Source organism: Prionailurus bengalensis, chromosome C1 (genome assembly GCF_016509475.1).
Source record: "Prionailurus bengalensis isolate Pbe53 chromosome C1, Fcat_Pben_1.1_paternal_pri, whole genome shotgun sequence".
Classification (NCBI taxonomy): Eukaryota; Metazoa; Chordata; class Mammalia; order Carnivora; family Felidae; genus Prionailurus; species Prionailurus bengalensis.
The window spans coordinates 32,424,180-32,441,927 of NC_057345.1; the positions used below are offsets into that span (position 1 = coordinate 32,424,180).

At 50.4% G+C, this 17,748-nt stretch overlaps 1 protein-coding gene across 3 annotated transcripts in view; it reads right to left on the minus strand.

The window, feature by feature from the left end:
• The window catches only part of HIVEP3 (HIVEP zinc finger 3), a 476,818-nt gene that overhangs the window by 98,242 nt on the left and 360,828 nt on the right, over positions 1-17,748 (minus strand). For all 3 annotated transcript variants that reach the window (XM_043574598.1, XM_043574599.1, XM_043574597.1), the window contains one exon: positions 1,054-1,251. The gene's annotated coding sequence lies outside the window, so the exon portion shown is untranslated. The remainder of the gene's footprint in view (positions 1-1,053; positions 1,252-17,748) is intronic.

Here is a 17,748-nt window from a genome sequence, read left to right on the forward strand (position 1 = left end):
TCTGCTTCGGAGAACATGGGTGGGCCAGGAAATCTGCTTTGGTGGGGGTAAAGTTTATTTATGTTGAGAGAGAGCCAGAGACGGCGCGAGTCGGGGAGGGGCAGAGAGAGAGGGAGACAGAGAATGGCAAGCAGGCCCTGCCCTGCCAGCGCAGAGCCCAACGCAGGGTTCAAACCCACGAACCGTGAGATCGTGACCGGAGCCGAAACCGAGAGTCGGCCGCTTAACCGACTGAGCCACCCAGGCGCCCCCTTTGTTTTCACCAGGCAACCCCTGCAACCTACTTCGGTGATTCTGACACACCCCGAAGGCAGGCAAAACATCCAAAGACATATTCCCAGCCCAAAGAGCTCTAACACCACACACCTAGCCTGAACCACAACCTGAACTTCTAACCTGGAGCCACAGAGCATACCGGAAGAGCTAAATATTTATATACACAAATACATAGAGGGACGCCGAGGCCCCTCCTCAGGCTAACTCAACCAGCATCTCTGGAGACGAGGTCTTGCTACTAGAAATTTTTAAAAACTTTCTAGATGATTCTACCGTGTAGCCAGGGCTGAGAACCCTACATCCTTTCACTTCTTTACTGCAGGGAGGGTCCTGAAGAGATGCCGCTCAGTCTTCAACACCCCCTGTGCTCCTCTGAGTAGTTAGGAGGTGGCCAGGGGCTCTTCAGGCAAGAGCCATCATGGGGGTGGGGGGAGAAGGGGACAGAAAAGACGGTGGAACGCTGGTGTGTGGGCCGTCATGTGAGGAGGCTCTCGAGAGGAGTTGTTGCCATGGACAGAATGGAAACTGAGGAACTGGGAAGACAACTGAATTTGGGGGGAGGCAACGTGGAGGCAGGGAAAGAGTGCTGACCCTCACGGTCTCTGCTCTTGGCCAAGGAAGTCCTGACGACTTCCAGTTTCCACAGAGGCTCAAGGAAGGCAATAGTAATAATAACAACAACAATACATTCGGAAGAGGAAGAACAGTAGAGAGCTCATGCAAAAGACCAAAATGGCGCCCCCATCGAGCATACTCACTGAATGGCCTGTTTCTTACCTGTGCTGAAGGCACCACTTTCGATGACCAAAACTAAAACACTGTTCTCTTTGGAAACCAGCGTTCATGTCCACTTCTGCTACTTGGCCTTCCTCTCATGCTCTGCTCTTCCCTCTGGAAGGGAGAGCTTGCCTGGCCAGTATCTCTTGAGGCTCCACCACAAACTAGTTAGAGGCTGCCAGGTTTGTGCCTTGAATCCTGCAGGAGACGGTCAAAAAAAGTATGATCAAAGAGGTTGCTAGGTCAACTTCTTCACACACAGAACAACCTCTGCCCGGTCCCAGGAGGCCCAGGCCCCCAGCTCCTCCCAAGCTGCCCATCTTGGGCTTGATCCCCACGTCCCTTGGGAAGACAGTATGGCATGGTGGTCCTGGTACCATGTTGTATCTTGCACACGGCACCTAACTTCTCTGAGTCCCCCGTTTCTTCACCAATAAGTAGGCAGAATTCTAATTCTAAGATGGCCCTCAAGGTTTCCCGTCCCCTGATGTACACATGCTGCATAATTCCCAGGACTGTGAACAGGATGGACTTTGCTCTCGTGCTTAGGTTACGTTACAGGACACAGCTGACCCCAAAACAGATTATTCCATGGGCTTACCCTACCCAAGAAAGTCCTTTAAAAGCAGAGTTTTTTTCTGGCTGGTCGCAGAAGAGGAAGTCATGGGAATTACAATCAGGGGGATTTGACTTGCAAGGTTGCTTCCTTGAAGATGGAGGGGGCATGTAGAAAGGCCACCTGAAGGGGTGCAGAGAAGCCCCCACCCCCACCCCCCCACTGACAGCCAGCAAGAAAAAGGACCCGAGTCCTACAGCCAATGGATTGTATCTGGATTCTTGACATCAAGTGAACAAGGCTGGAAAAGCAGAAATTTTCCCCAGGGCCTCAGGACAAGCGCTCAGCCCACAGGTACCTTGATTTCATCCCTGAGCAGAGGAGTCAGCCTCTCTGTACCAGAATTCTGGCCTCTAGAACCAGGAGCTAACAAACAGGCACCACTAAGTTTGAGACGGTTTGCTACACGGCGAGAGAAAACGAATACAGCCTGCACAAGTGATGCATATTGGGGCCTGCGTGGAAATTAAATCCAATAGTTGGGCAGAAGAACCGGATTCCCCAAATCACTAAACCAAATGGAGCACTCGAGGCCAAAGGGAAGGGGCTCAGGGGTCAGCGGATGAAGGAGGGAGCACCAGTTTTCAATCATCAACTTACACGCTGTTTGTAAGGATCAAATGAGAAAATACAGGGGAGGGCGTTTCGTGCTCCAGAAAGCCTGAGTTGTTTTAGTTGAGTGTAGTGTGTGTGTGTCGCATCCACGCTGCTCCCCTGGGCCTAGGCTTTGGCTTGTCTGCCGGAGGCAGTGTGCTGGGGTGGCTGAGGATGTGGCTCCTAGAGCTAGGGTACCTGGGTCCCCGTCCGGCCCTGTACTCGTGACCTCTGTGTCGCCTCCCTATGCCTGAATGCGGGGCTAAGAAATAGCAACTACCTCCCAGGGTTTTAGTGATTCGGTAGACCAGTGCCTGGCGCTGCTCTGGGCGTTATCCCACAGTACGCCCAGTGATCTAGGTCTGGAGTCACCTGCTCATGGGCCTGGGGCACTGTCATGACTTCCTTCTCTTGGGCACCGTGGTTTTACTGGCACAGCCTTGGAAGAGTTAATGTTCCGCTGCTGACTCCTACGAAATGTGCAGGTAACTGAAGCCACTCTGCTCTCCCCTCCCCGCCACACCAGCTGCTCTGGAATCCAGCCAGCGCTGCCCCGCACCCCAGGGCAGCACTGTGCCACCCCACAGTGGCCTCCGTCTATCATTCCCTGATCCTGCTGCCCGAAGCATCCGAACTTCTCACCACTCCTCGGTTTTCGTCAACCCCACATCCTCTGATAGATCTCAGTTATTAATACAAACAGCTGTGCTCTGTCCCTCCCAGGGTCAAAACCCTGATTTCTTAGGACGGGCTATCCTATGAACACTGTCTACAATTCCCCACCTCTGAGCGTAGAGAGTCCAGAGTCTCGCAGGCCTTGTGGACTGCACACACCTCGGCGGGGTCAGTCTGACCCACTCCCCACCCCTAGAGACTGGCACAGGGTCTCACACACAGTCAGAGTAGAACAAGTCTCTTTAGAACCTAGCTGGGTTGCTCATTCATTGAACCGAGCACATTCAGCACCTATTTTGGGTCAGGCCCAGTGGGAAGGGCAAAGATTCAGTCCCTGCCTTCAAGGGGATCACTGTTGTGGGAGGAGGGGCCGGGAACAAAGGGATGCATAGACTCACTGGTTCTGAGCGACTACCCCTTGAAGTCAGGAAGAAAAGAGTGGTCGATTCTGATGATGTCTGAATGGGTGAGAGAGAAAGAGATTGTAAGAAGTGTACGTAGACAGGAGACCCCAAACTGCGCGAGTGTCCGAAGAATTTCATGCTGTCCGTGTGGCTGGAGGTGAGAGGTGGTGATAGCTCAGGAGGCGAGAGCTGGGCAGGGGGAGAACTTGGTATATGTAACAGGCTGGGCTTGATCTCGCAGCCGAGGGAGGTCATGGAATCGTCTTAATCAGCGAGGCAATGCAGTGGGGACCAGAGGTGTGGCTGGAGCAGAGGACGGGCTCAGGTGGAGGGAGCGAGCCACTGCTCTGCCATCCACCAGTGGGGCCAGCACTGCCCGAGTGCCGCTCCTGGCCTCCAGCAGCAGGTGAGTGGGCCGGGCGGACCCGCCTGCATCCGGTCACCAGGAAAATGTTACACACACCTGACGTTCTACATGGTAGGTGGAGCCCATGGGTTTACCTCTTCTCCCCCAAACTCCGGGGACACAGAACAACATCCAACGAAATAAGAAAGGTTCAAGTAAGAACACTCTCAGAGTAGCACCAGCCGGCCAGCAAGTCTGAGCAAAAGCAGACAAGGAGGAATGACAGAAAATCGAATCAAAGCTAAGCCGGCTTCACCCTCCAGGGGCGGGGAAAGGCCCACGTGCCAACTGCCAGGGAGGGAATTGTGCTCGGAGGCCGCGGGAGCCAGGGCAGGGCTGGCTGGCCAGAATTACTGAAATCCAAGGGTAATGAGTGAATCCTTCAGGTTTCCAAAGAGACAAGAGTGGGAAGGAGAGGAGACCCGAAGCCACCTACCCCACACCTTACTGTCTTCCTTAGCATGACTCTCTTCCAGGAGACTCTAGCCCTGACACATGCTTTGACTGCTCTTTGCAGAAACTTCCTGAAGGATCCATCAGCTCTTCAATCAACAGTTTGTGCCCTAAGATTCTTGGAGTCCTTTGTCTTGCCTCAAAATTCCACGCCCCCCCTTACCCTCACCCCCAGCCTGTTGTGTGGTATTCCTTGCACCATCCTGATGAAGCTCCCACACCGACGTATCCATTTAAAAAATTTTTTTTAATGCTTATTTTATTTTTGAGAGAGAGAGAGAGCGAGCAGGGGAAGGGCAGGGAGAGAGAGGGAGACAGAATCTGAAGCAGGCTCCAGGCTCTGAGCTGTAAGCACAGAGCCCGACGTAGGGCTTGAACTCACAAACCAAGAGATCATGACCTGAGCCAAAGTCAGACGCTAAACCAACTGAGCCACCCAGGCACCCCTTGACATATCCATTTTAAAGGAGACTTTCAACCCTCAGCAAATCCCGATCTTGCTGCCTCCTCTGGATATGATAAAGCTCCATGGAGGTGATGCCACCCTTTACCCAGGTCAGCAGTGGGCTCAGCTTTGTCTCTGACTCTCCAAAATTTTGAGAATCAAATTGCCATTGGACTTGACATTACTAACTGCCAGAAGGCAACAAATACTACAGAGGTCTGAGGAAAAAGGGTTAAAAGATCTGCTACTCCACTGGCTCTCAAAGCCAAAGACAGAAGTACTAAAAATAGTATGCCACTTATCTTTTCTTAAAACAATTACTCAAGGAATTACTACCACAAAATTAAAACTGTATCAGAATAAGTAACTCGAGAAAGGGCAAGACAGGATACACAGGAAACAGTGATGAACAATGAAAGAAAAATGCACAGTCAAATCTAAGCAAATGCTGATAATAATGGTCTCATTTGGCTGGGAATTAGCTCCTTGACACTAGAGGAGCATGGGTTTTAATTTTTTAATTTAAGGGTAACCATTTCCAGAAAAAAAAAAAAAGATACAGACCTCTTAACTACTGTGTGTGGGGTCGGGGGGAGAAACAAAAAATGCGATTAATTAATTCAATTAATTAAGCGTTAGACAGGTAAAGGAAAAGGTATCATAACCAAAAGACATAAAACAAGCCCAAATGTATCAATAAATAGAACAATGTGAATAAATTAAATGACTGTATTTTGAGATAAGAGATTAGGCTGAATGGAAAAAAAAAAAAAATCCAGCCATCTGCTGTTTGGAAGTGATACACTTAAAACAAAAGGACAAAGGTTGAACTAAAAAAAAAAAAGGCAAAAAAACATAATAAGAAAAATGGTAACAAAAAATCCAGGAAAGTTAATGTTAATATCAGACAAAATGTAAAAAATGTGAAGTAGAATAAAATGGGGCACTTTAGATTGCTAATGGGTCTATTTCTCCAAGAAGGCACATGAATCATGAACCTTACCTTCACCCTGAACAGTGGAACCATAAAATATATGAAATCATACAGTTTTAGAACCACAAGAAGACCAACACAGAATAGTGTCTTAAACACATTACTCTAAGTCTGATGGTACAAGTAATCTCCAAAGAAAAGTAGGGAGGTTCTGAAGATACAGCTGGTAAGCTTAACTTCATCCATATGCAAGAAGCAGAGAAAACATCTTTTTCTCCAATGTCTTCGTACCTGACTACAAGAAAATCTCAAATTCCAACATGTATACCACAGTCTGCGGTCCCAATGCAATGGAGTTAGAAATTAGCAAGCAGCTAAATAAATTAAATAAATAAATAAGTAAGTAAACCATGCGCATGATAATTAAAAAATGCTTTTCTGGGGCGCCTGGGTGGCTCAGTCGGTGAAGCGTCCGACTTCAGCCCGGGTCACGATCTCGCGGTCCGTGAGTTCGAGCCCCGCGTCAGGCTCTGTGCTGACTGCTCAGAGCCTGGAGCCTGTTTCCGATTCTGTGTCTTCCTCTCTCTCTGCCCCTCCCCCGTTCATGCTCTGTCTCTCTCTGTCTCAAAAATAAATAAACGTTAAAAAAAAAATTTTTTTTAAATGCTTTTCTAAATAACTTGAGTCAAAGAGGCAAAAAAATACCTTTGTAGAATATTTAGGAATGCATGACATTGAGCATCCTACTTTTTAAAAATCTGGGGAAGGGACACCCAGGTGGCTCGGTAGGTTAAGCATCTGACTCTTGGTTTTGGCTCAGGTCATGATCTCATGGCTCATGGGTTTGAGCCCCACGTCGGGCTCTGTGCTGTCAATGCAGAGCCTACTTAGGATTCTCTCTCTCTCTGTTCCTCCCCTGCTCGCTCTCTAAATCTCTCTCTCTCTCTCTCTCAAAAATAAATAAATAGGGGCGCCTGGGTGGCTCAGTCGGTGAAGCGTCCGACTTCGGCTCAGGTCATGATCTCACGGTCCGTGAGTTCAAGCCCCGCGTCGGGCTCTGTGCTGACAGCTCAGAGCCTGGAGCCTGCTTCGGATTCTGTGTCTCCCTCTCTCTCTGGCCCTCCCCCGTTCATGCTCTGTCTCTCTCTGTCTCAAAAAGAAATAAACATTAAAAAAATAATAATAAATAAATACACTTAAAACATAATAAAATAAAATAAAATACAAATCTGGGGAGTGTAACCAAAACTGCATTTGGAGGGAAATTCAGACCTTAAATGCTTTCGTGATAAAATAAGTAAGACTGAAACCAAATGAATTAAGCATCGAACCCAAGAAGCTGATAAAGGGTAGAATAAACAAAATGATCTATCCGGAAGAAATGAATAAGTTGAAAACAAAAATGAGTGAACGAGGAAAGCATAGCAGCCACCATGAAAGAAATACACAGCTGCAGACTGGCTCTCTGAGACCAACCCCAGGGACAAAGCCCTGGCTGATTTGAGTAACAGGAAAGGGCACAATCACAAATAACCATTAAGAAGGGCAGTATATCGTGAGTTCGAGCCCCGAGTCAGGCTCTGGGCTGATGGCTCAGAGCCTGGAGCCTGTTTCCGATTCTGTGTCTCCCTCTCTCTCTGCCCCTCCCCCGTTCATGCTCTGCCTCTCTCTGTCCCAAAAATAAATAAAAAACGTTGAAAAAAAATAAAAAAAAAAAAGAAGGGCAGTATAAACAGGTACATGAACATTTTTTTAAATTGAGAGAAGTTCATACATAACTTGATGTCAATGAATTTGAAAACTGATGATTTTCTAGAAAATTATAAACTGTAAACCCGAAGAAGAGGGAGAACCTGATGACCAGTAACCGTATAAGAGGCTGTTGAGGGTGTAATTACAGTGGAGGAAGAATGGATTATTTATTTATTTATTTATTTTATTTAAAAAAAAAATTTTTTTTTTAACGTTTATTTATTTTTGGGACAGAGAGAGACACAGCATGAACGGGGGAGGGGCAGAGAGAGAGGGAGACACAGAATCGGAAGCAGGCTCCAGGCTCTGAGCCATCAGCCCAGAGCCCGACGCGGGGCTCGAACTCGCGGACCGCGAGATCGTGACCTGAGCTGAAGTCGGACGCTTAACCGACTGAGCCACCCAGGCGCCCCAAGAATGGATTATTTAAATAAGAAAGCTGTGACAACTGGCTGGCTGTCTATCCCTTCAACAAGTACTGACTAAGCACCTACTATGTGTCAGGCACTGTTCTGGGCACCAGAGAGTCAGCAGTGAACAAAACAGAAGAGATGCCTGCTTTTCAGGATCTGAGGATCTAGCCAGGGAAGATGCGTGTAAACCTACAAGCATGAAATAAATGGGATACGGTGAGGGAAGGCGGAGGATTCTATTTTTAAATAGAGTATGTGCACCAGACTTAACACAAATTTATTGGGATTAAAGAAATAAACAATACATATCAGCAAGTCCACGAAAATACCAGAACTATTAGAATATTTGTGTACCTTAGTGCTGGAAAATAACTTTCAAAGGCTGAACTGGACCTCCATGCTCTTAAAGGAAAAGATGAATAAATGTGCTTACATAAAAAACACTAAGCCCTACATACAACAAAAGGCCCCAGCAACAGTTACAAAGCAAATGACAGGCTACGTAAAAATATTTGCAACATATAAAAATAGGGCCAAGGTGCCTGGGTGGCTCAGTTAGTTAAGTGTCTGACTCTTCAAAAAAATTTTTTTAACATTTTATTTTATTTTTGAATTTTTTAAATGTTTATTTATTTTTGAGAGAGAGACAGAGTGCAAGCAGGGGAGGGGCAGAGAGAGAGGGAGACACAGAATCCGAAGCAGGCTCCAGGCTCTGAGCTGTCAGCAGAGCCCGACGTGGGGCTTGAGCTCACGAAGCCAAGATCATGACCTGAGCTGAAGTTGGACGCTCAACAGACTAAGCCCCACAGGCAAATGTCTGACTCTTGATTTAGGCTCAGGTCACGATCTCATGGTTCATGAGATCAAGCCCCATGTTGGGCTCTGTGCTGATGGCGTGGAGCCCACTTGGGATCCTATGATTTCCTCTCTCTCTGCCCCCTCCCCTGCTTGAACTCTCTCCCTCTCTCTCAAAAATAACTAACCAAACACTTTAAAAATAGGGTCATTATCCATGATATATAATAAGTACCCACAAAACATTAGGAAAAGCTAACAAAATGGAGAGAGGAAATAAATAATTTTCAAGAAACGAAAATGTCTAATAAAGATAGGAAAAGATGCTTGGCCTCACTAATAATTAAAAAAGATATAAGTTCAAGTCAATATCAACTCTCCCCCATTTGGTTGGCAAAGAGGACAATGATGGCCACCATCAGAGCTGGAGACAAGAGGTGGCCAAAATTTACGTGGAGCCAGCGGCTTCCCAAGTGCACACACAAATATACATCATCTTCCAGGAACGTACACACAGATGTCACACACACGTGATCACTGCAGCAACATTTTTACCAGTGAACATGGAAACAACCTTACTATCCATCACTAGGGAACTGGTTTAATAAGTGAATGCTGATAAATCCACCCAATGGAATAGTCATGGGACTATTTCTTAATGGAAAATAATTACACACTCCTACCAATAACAGAGATTCTCAGTGGTTTTTTTTCTAGGTGTTGAACATGGAGTTCAGCCCTTCTCCTGGGCGATCTCCCTCCCCTGCCACAGCAGGATGCAAGGCAGGACTGGGACTCCAATTTCCACATGAGGCTTGGCAAGGTTAGGAGACCTGGTAAGTGGTGAACTTCGGTCCATCTGACTCTGGAACCCCCACTCTTAGCCACTACACTCACTTCCTGTCAGTGGAATGGTGTGAGAAACGGGGCAAAGTAGCATCAGACACACACATATCAGTATGGCTGTGCCTGCTGTGGGCCTGGAGAATAATCCCCAAGCTCTCAGCTCATCTGAGGGCTGGGACTGCAAAGGGACAGGGTTTGGAGTATGCACTGTCTTCTTTATACATTTCTAAATTGTTCTTTTTTCTTTTCTTTCTCTCTCTCTCTCTCTCTCTCTTTTTTTTTTTTTACAATAAGCATGTTATGACTTTTATAAAGACAGTAATTCAAAAATGATATCAAAGTGTGTTCTTTTCAGAAAATAGCTGAACAAGGAAGGCCTATCAGGGAAAGAGGGGCCCATGTGCAAGGGGGCGCCCACCCATGGCAGGAAGGACTCTTCTGCAGCTTTTCTGCAGGCCCCACCCAAAACCTCAGGGGGAGGGAGGGCCATCCTCTCCACTCCCCACCCTCCCCATGGAACCAAAGCATCGCGGCACATCCGGCCTGGGCAGTGGGGTTGGCATCACCGCAGGGGAAGTTCAGCTGTGATGGAATGAAAGAAAAGCCCCAGATGTCTGCAGGGGCCAGCCTCACTGCCACAGCGTGAGGCAGCCAGGACGCCACGACTCCAGCACTGGACCTCACTCCCCGATCCCAGAGAAGGCCCTGGCTGCCCTCCTGACACACAGCCTGTCCCACCACTGTGAACAGGACACCTGCAAATAAGGCTGGCACATGGCTGAGCTGAGTCTGATCTGCGTGGGGCGGGGATTCGTGGGACAAATCTATCCATCTGTATTTTTATTTCCGCTATCATGGTCTGTGGGTCACTGAGAAGAGAGGAACACCCAAGACACTGCGACACACATGGCAGAATCACAAGGCATAGCCTTGGTGGGTCGTGCTGGGCTACTTAGCAAACGGGAGGGGAAACAGGGAGAATTACTGGCAAGCCTCATTTACCCAGCACCACACAAGCCTCATGGATGGTGCGGAGTGTTGGTCCAGGCATCAGAAAGGCTTGGGTTTGGACCCTGGTTTCACCCAGGAATAGCTGTGTGACCTCAGATGAATTACTTAACTTCTCTGAGCCTCACTTTCCTCACGAGTAAAAAGTGAAAAACATCACCCTTCCCTGGGTTTGTGGTATAGATCACATGAGGCAACATGTGTGAGAGATGTGGCACAAACTCAGCAGACAAGAGGCACTCAATAAATGCCCTAGCCTTTCTCCACCTTCTGCAAGCTGCCCTTCTTCTGTCAGTCTTCCCTCCTAGAGATCCCGTTTCACGATTGGCTCTGCAAATTTTTCTGCCTTCTTCCCTGCAGCCAGGCTGGGGGCTCTCACTTTTCTGGGGTGCCCACCTTTGCTTCAAATGCCTGCACTTGAGTCTGAGAACACTGTCCATATGCACTGGGCAGCCCAGAGGCTGCTTCTGGATCTCTCCCGGGTCCCGGCTGCATTGTCCAGATGAGAGGCTGCTCCCTCCCATGTAGTAGAGTGAGGTGTCCCAGACAAGGAAAGCGAGCAGAGAGAAAGGCAGTGGGGCTCAGGGCCTCTGATACGGACGGACAAGACCTGTTTTGAGAGTACCTGGTGACTCTCAGTAAAAGCAGGGTTTTTAAAAACAGAGGATGCTGATACATTTCCAGTTGTTTCGAGGATAGAAAAAGAGGAACTTCAAGGGCAGGGTAAGGGATTCTGTGTCGTGAGAGGCAGGAACACCCGGGCCCCTAAGCTCCATATTGGGACTAGGCAGAAGGAATATTCAACGGTTTTCAGGCACTGCAGGGATGGGGAGGGAGGCACTGAATGGCACATGGAGGGCACCCAGCCCAGGAGTCCAGGAGAATAAACAGTTGGCAGGGAGAGGAGCTGCGGTCGAAACCCCAGGGACTGCACCGGCTCAGACAAGGTGTAGAGGAGCTGTTTCCTGCCATACTGGGCCACGCCTTGTGGGGGCCCTCTCGCACCGGAAGTCTCCCCTCGCAGGTGTGGTAGAAAGCCCACGGGACTGGCTCACACTTGGGGTCCCGCTGCCTCCAGCTAAGTGACCTTCCACAAGGCCCTCTTCGTCACTGGGCTAGACCACAGGGTGCAAAGGGGAAGAGACCTGGGCCCCTGCCTCAGATGTCACAGATCTAGTAGGGAAGATGGGCCAGAAAATCAGCGATTATGGCCCTTTCTCCCAAGGCACCCCACACTTGGGCTGCTTTCTCCCCAAAAGGCTCATCACATCTTCCCCAGTTTGGAGAGACAGAAGGGACGAGTAGGGAGGGAAAACCAATGTTTGTTGACTGCCTACCACGTGTCAAAGCTGTCCTTACATTATGTCACTGTCACACTGATGCTACAGGCAGGCTCCTTCACCGTCACGTGACAGTCGAGGGAGCAGACGTTCAGAAAACAAGGAGATGGGGTGGCCTCGCACAGCAGGACAGCCCCAGACTTTGGTCACAGATAAAACTGGGTACCTCCAGCCTCTGCCACTGTGTGGCCTCAGGTGCCATTTAACACTTCAGGTCTTAGTTTCTCCATCTTTAAAATGGTCAGAAGAAGAATTAAATAACATAGAGGTGACTTTCCAAACAATGACCTTCCCGCTCTTCCTCTTTTGGTCATTCCTGACCGTTCAGCTTTACTTACACTTACAAGGATTTTGCCCTCTAAAAGAAGGAGATTCCAGATCCCATAACAGGAGGACACAGAGAGAGAAGAGCAGGTCTGGACTCTGGGAGACCCCAGGGAATGCACAGCTTCAGCCAACGGGCCCACCTTCGGGAAGCAGTCAGGAAGCGAGACCCGCTGGGAAGAAGCGGGCAGGGTGTGGGTGTTTGGAGGGACAATTGCTTTGTGTCCCCACAACGACTGCCTCTTGAGCTGAGAGGGGAAGCCTGGTGACCCGGGGCCCTCAAGGGACCCAGCTGAGCTTCTGGTCCCAACCTGCCCCCACTCCTGCCCAGGGCCGCCCCTCCCCCACCCCCGCCAGTTCAAGGGCTCAGTCAGGCAGCGGAGGCTATGCCAAAGGAAATTGTTTGCTACAGAGCCCTCTGGGTCTGCTCTGCCCTTCTTCCTTTTTTTGGACTCTGTGGCTGTTTGAGTGGGTACCTTTTTCCATAGAAAGTTTCCATTGCATCAATTATTTGCATTGCCACCTCCTATATGTAGGCCGTTCGAGTCGGTGAACCGACTCTTTGGGCCCTTTGGGCCCTTCCCAGTCTATAGGGGGGTCAGGAGGGCCTGGGTCAGCCCTCACAGCCGCTGTTCGGGGTTGCCGGGCGGGTGGGAGGAATGGGCCCGACCCTGGCAGGACCACCTTTCATCTGCTCAGTCCCCTTAGGAAAGACCTTTCTAGAGTGGGATTTAGGAGCACAAGCTCCTGGGCTTGAATCCTTCCTCCTCGGCTTCCTAGCTGTGTGACCAGGGTCAGGTTGTTCATTTCCCATCTCTGCGACTCAGTGAACTGGTTTGTAAAATGGTAACAAATGTAGCGTCTACCTGGTCGGATGTGGGGAAGACTCCATTGGTTAATCCAAATTAACCATTTGGAATTAAATTAAATGAAAATGCTTAGAACAGCGCCCGGCCTAAAGCCTCAGTAAGCGTCAACAACTGTGGATGAAGCTCTTTTCTGTCACCCTTCCTAAGACCCAGTGCCTGTCCCCTCATCTAGACCAACACGTGACAGAGTCCAAGCTGTCCTCCTGAGCTCACTCTCTCCACAAGGCCAGATAAACTGCCCTGATACCCAGCTCTCACCTGGCCCGTTCCTGTCCCAACGCCTTCAGCGGTTCCTCCTGGAGAGTACAGTCCCCACCTGGGATCACCCTCACAAATATGCCAGGATGCCCTTGACGTCACCGTTCCCGTACAAACCCCTGCCCTTGCCAAAACTGCCTGCTCAGAGCGTTCACGTCCCCTCCCGTGCAGGGCTCTGTCTGGAATGCTTGTCTCCATGCCACTGTGGCCGAATCCAACCACATCCACCATTGTGAGCCCAGCTCATATGCCCCCTCCTCCACGAAGCCCTCCATGACCAACCCTCCCTGGCCAGAAATGATCTCTTATAGATAGCATTTGGTCTCTTTATTGTGGCATTTACCTCCTCTCCTGTGTGTGTGTAATACAATATATACAAATTCTTGTCGGCATCACAGACAAACCACACGAACTTTGAGGACAGGACTGGGATGTGTCTGATTCATCTCTGTATCACTCACAAAGCCTTGAACATAACTGGTGACAATAAATGAGTGAATAAACACTGAGTTCTCTCAATTTACTACCCCCGGGTAACGGGAAAATATCTGTAGGTGTGTTGGTGAAGATGAATCAACATCCCGACAGCATCCACATGCTTTTCTTGGTTCCTCTTGGGGGAACCAGCAGATGGGGGTATCATCCAGGGACTGGGACCAACTGGCCTCTATTGCTGAGTCCCAGGTGAGCAGCCCAAGGCCCAGGGTCAGATTCGGAATCTCAGCGCGGGCATCTTGAAAGTCACCCAACGCATCCCGAGAAGTCCAGGAGCCATCAGTGACCTCTCCCTCATCCCCCATATCCCATATGTCACCAGATTCTCAGTGAACTGGCCCCTGAATGGTCTCAAACCCATTAGCTCCTCTCCACCCTGCCCACCCCCCGCCACCGGTCCGTGCAGTGCAAAGGGGTATTTCTGCGTCACAGAACAGCACAGATCACGGTGCTCCACGACCACTTCTGATGCCTGCTGACTGCCATCAGAAATCCAGATGCCTTTGGAAAGGGTCAGAGCCTCTTCCCCATAGGGCCACCGTGACCGTCCAGCCTCACCCTTCTCCTGACACTCTGCCTCACCCCTTGCCTTTCAACTACCTGATAATTCCTGAGCACACTGCCTTCTTCCCAGGCTTCAAACCCTTGTTCGCCCTGTCTCCTCTCTCAGGAGGGTCCTCCCTCCCCTTCTTTACCAGCCAGACATCCCCCCCCCCCGCCCCATCCTGTGAAAGCTCAGCTCTGGCCAAACCTCCTTCTGCCCCAGCCCCACCACTGTCCCGGGGCCCAGCCAGAGCTCCCTTCCCTCTCGCTCCTGGCCCTCCACCCAGAGCTTTGCTGTGACACCAACCACATCACACTGTACCAGTGTTTCTTCCGCTGGGCTGCCTTCCCTGCAGATAGCCAGTGTCTCGGGGGCAGGAACGACACGTACTGGCTGTGTACTCCCGTGCTCAGCACAGCAGTTGGGGTGCGGAATCGGCACACGACCACTGGCCTGCCTTCCAGGGTGTTGCCTCTGACATCACCACATCCAGGACAAGCAACAGGTGATTTTGCCAAACTGGCGGGTCCAAGGTCCACCTGAACCAAAAGGTTTTCCCGGGGAACCTGCCATCTCTCTCTGTGCTGCAGCCCTAGATCCCCGCACAGCTTGGCGTTTGCCCTTGTGCCTCTCTGGGACTCCGCTTCCTCTTCCGTCAGACCAAAGACCAAACAAGCCCATCTCTAAAGAACCCCTTCTGTTCTAACTCCCTGCTGAGGAGTGGATATTATTTATCAGCCAGAATAATTCTTCCCGATTAAAGAAAAGCAAACAGAAAGAGCCAGGCATCCTTCTCTGCTCCTCCTGAAGCCAAGCTGGGTCTCCGACTCTGCAAATGATGCAAGGTGCCCTGTTGATCCTTGAAGGAATGCTCTCATTTGGTGGCATCTTCTATGTCTTTATGAGCCAAGGATTTAAAACACCCTTGCACATCTGTTCCTTTTTTTTTTTTTCTTTTCCAATTTTAACAATTGGGAGTAATTGGTCTTTCTCACTTTCATTTTACAGATAAAATAGGGCTCAGGGAAAGGAGCAGCTCCTGAGAGCCCTCCCTCCAGCCAGTGTGTGGGAGACGGAACTGGCCCCCGGGTCATCTGGGGCCCCACCCGACAGACAGGCAGGGAGCTTTAACAAAACAACAGCACAAACCTATTCCTGTGCTGTTCCCTGGGCTTTCTTCATACAGAGAGGTGAGGGTACAAAGCCCCACAGTGAGCTGGTGGGAGGGAGAGACACCTAAGTTCCTAGAAGCCAGGTTCCTTCCAGGCAATGCTGAGAGCCAGACTTTGTCCAGGCAGAGAAGCCTGGGTTCCAGCCCCTTCTGCCATCGCACGCATCCAGTCCAGGACAGGGCAATGCCTTGTTCCACCTGCTGGTCTCCCCTGCCTTCCTGGCTGCGGGGTTCCTCCTCTAAGACACCCCGCCCCCCCACCGCCACCCCGCCCAGTGAGGGCTGACTGCACTTGATCTGTTAACCAAAACAGGGAGAGACTGAAGGTAAGGGGCTAGGGCTGTAATTCTGGGCCCTCCTTCCAGCCTAGCTCGTTCACTTCTTACCACAGCCTTGTGCTATTCCTTTGAGGATACAGTGGTCCTGTCTTCCAAATTGGATTAGAAACTCTTACATGGAAGCACACTGACGAGGAGCACCCCCCGCCCCGGACTATCCTGCACAACTATTCACAGCCCGCGACTTCCGACCATCCGACCATCCCCGACACAGCATTCATCACCACTGTAATCAAGGAGCTAATGCATAATTACTCACTCTCTCCTTAAAGAATGTAAGTTCTCAGGGAAGGACTGTTTGTCTTATTCCCAAGCTGCAGCCCAGCCCCTCACAGAGTATTAACAGAGAGTAGGCACCCAAGAAACAGTGTTGGAGTAATAAACTCACTCAGCCACTTACTCACGCATTTAATTGGAGGCAGAGAGGACCCGCCCTGGAGCTGAAGGTGACAGAGGGGTGTTCTGGTCCCAGCTCTGCCAGGAGCTCCCCCTGCACCCTTGAGCAAGGCGTTTCCACTCTCCAGCCCTCAGTTTCCTCATCTATAAAAGGGAGCATGGGGTTAGACCTTCCAGGCTCCATCTGTGTGACACTGAGGGGCACACTACCTTGGACTCTGCGTCACGGGCACCTCACCGGCCTCCCCACGTCCTGACCCTGGAACTCCATGTTTTCTCTAGGTTTGCCCAGCTCCAGGCATATGGGAAGGACCCAAGAAAGCAAGGGAAAAAGGGCTCCCAGGCAGAAGGGTGGCATATGCCCCAGGTGGGAGAATAGTTGTCACTCCTGGGCTGTACCTTGGGGAGAAAGGTTACCCATGGCCGCAGTGTGCTCAAGGGCTTTCATATCCATTGATCTTGCTCACCTCCAGCCTGATCTGCCCAAGGGTTCCCAGATGCCACAGCCAGGACTGACCCTGGGTGTCCCGTGGGCAAGTGTAGACCTCCTTGTCACGGAGAGTGGCTCCTACATGTCTGGGCATGACCAGCTCTAACCAGCGAATCCACTTGGCCTTCTGGGTTCTGGCAACTCCCTGCTGTGTGGCCGGTGGGTGGGTGGGTGGGTGGGTGTCGGGGGAGGAGCAGCAGAGGCTGGTGGTTAAAACCCAGACAACGCAAAGTCACCAGAGTGTCAGGTCCCACAGGGGTGGCACCAGGTGTCAGAGGAAGAAGTTACTTAGAGGGGACGGGACAGGGGGCCTTGAAGAATTGGAGGGCTGACAGAGGGAAGAGGGGTGGTGTTCCGGGCGGAGGAGACAGCACCTTCACAGCGTGCACCTGCAGGAGACCCCGCCTGGGGGTCTAAGGAGCTGTAGGCTCCCAGAGGGGAAGTCACTCTCCCACCTGGACAGCAAGCTAGCCAGCGGGGACCTGTGACCAGACCTCAGGAAAACAGAAGAACACGTCTGCGACTCTCCCCACTGAGGCACTCCAGCCACATCAGCCTCAGCCTCCCTGGTATATACTACTTGCTGTCACGGTAGCAGATCACCATCAAATTCAGTGGCTTCAAACAGCACAAATTTATGATCTCAGAGTTCTGGGGGACAGAAATCCATGCATTTTCACTGGGTTACAATCAAGGGTCTGGCAGGGCTCCGTTTCTCCTCGAGGCTCTAGGGAGGATCCGTTCTGTTTATTTGCTTTTCCTTTTCAACTTCTAGAAGCTGCTTGAATTCCCTGGTTCATGGCCCCTTCCACCTTCAAAGTCAGTAACGGTTGGCAGAGCCTTCCTCGAATCTGATTCTTCTGCTCCCCCTTCCACGTTTCAAGGGCCTTGTGATAGCCCTGGGCTCAAGTGGATAATCCAGGATAATCTCCCGATTTTAAAGTTGGCTGATTAGCAGCCAGAATGCTATCTGCTGCCTCTTTGCCATGCGAGGTAACATACTCACAGGTTCTGGGAATCGGGACATGGACATCTTTTGGAGGCCATTATTCTGCCTATCATGCTGCATGAAACACATCTCCCCCAAATATAGCTTCAGGAGAAAGGCAGCACAGGCAGAGAGAGAGAG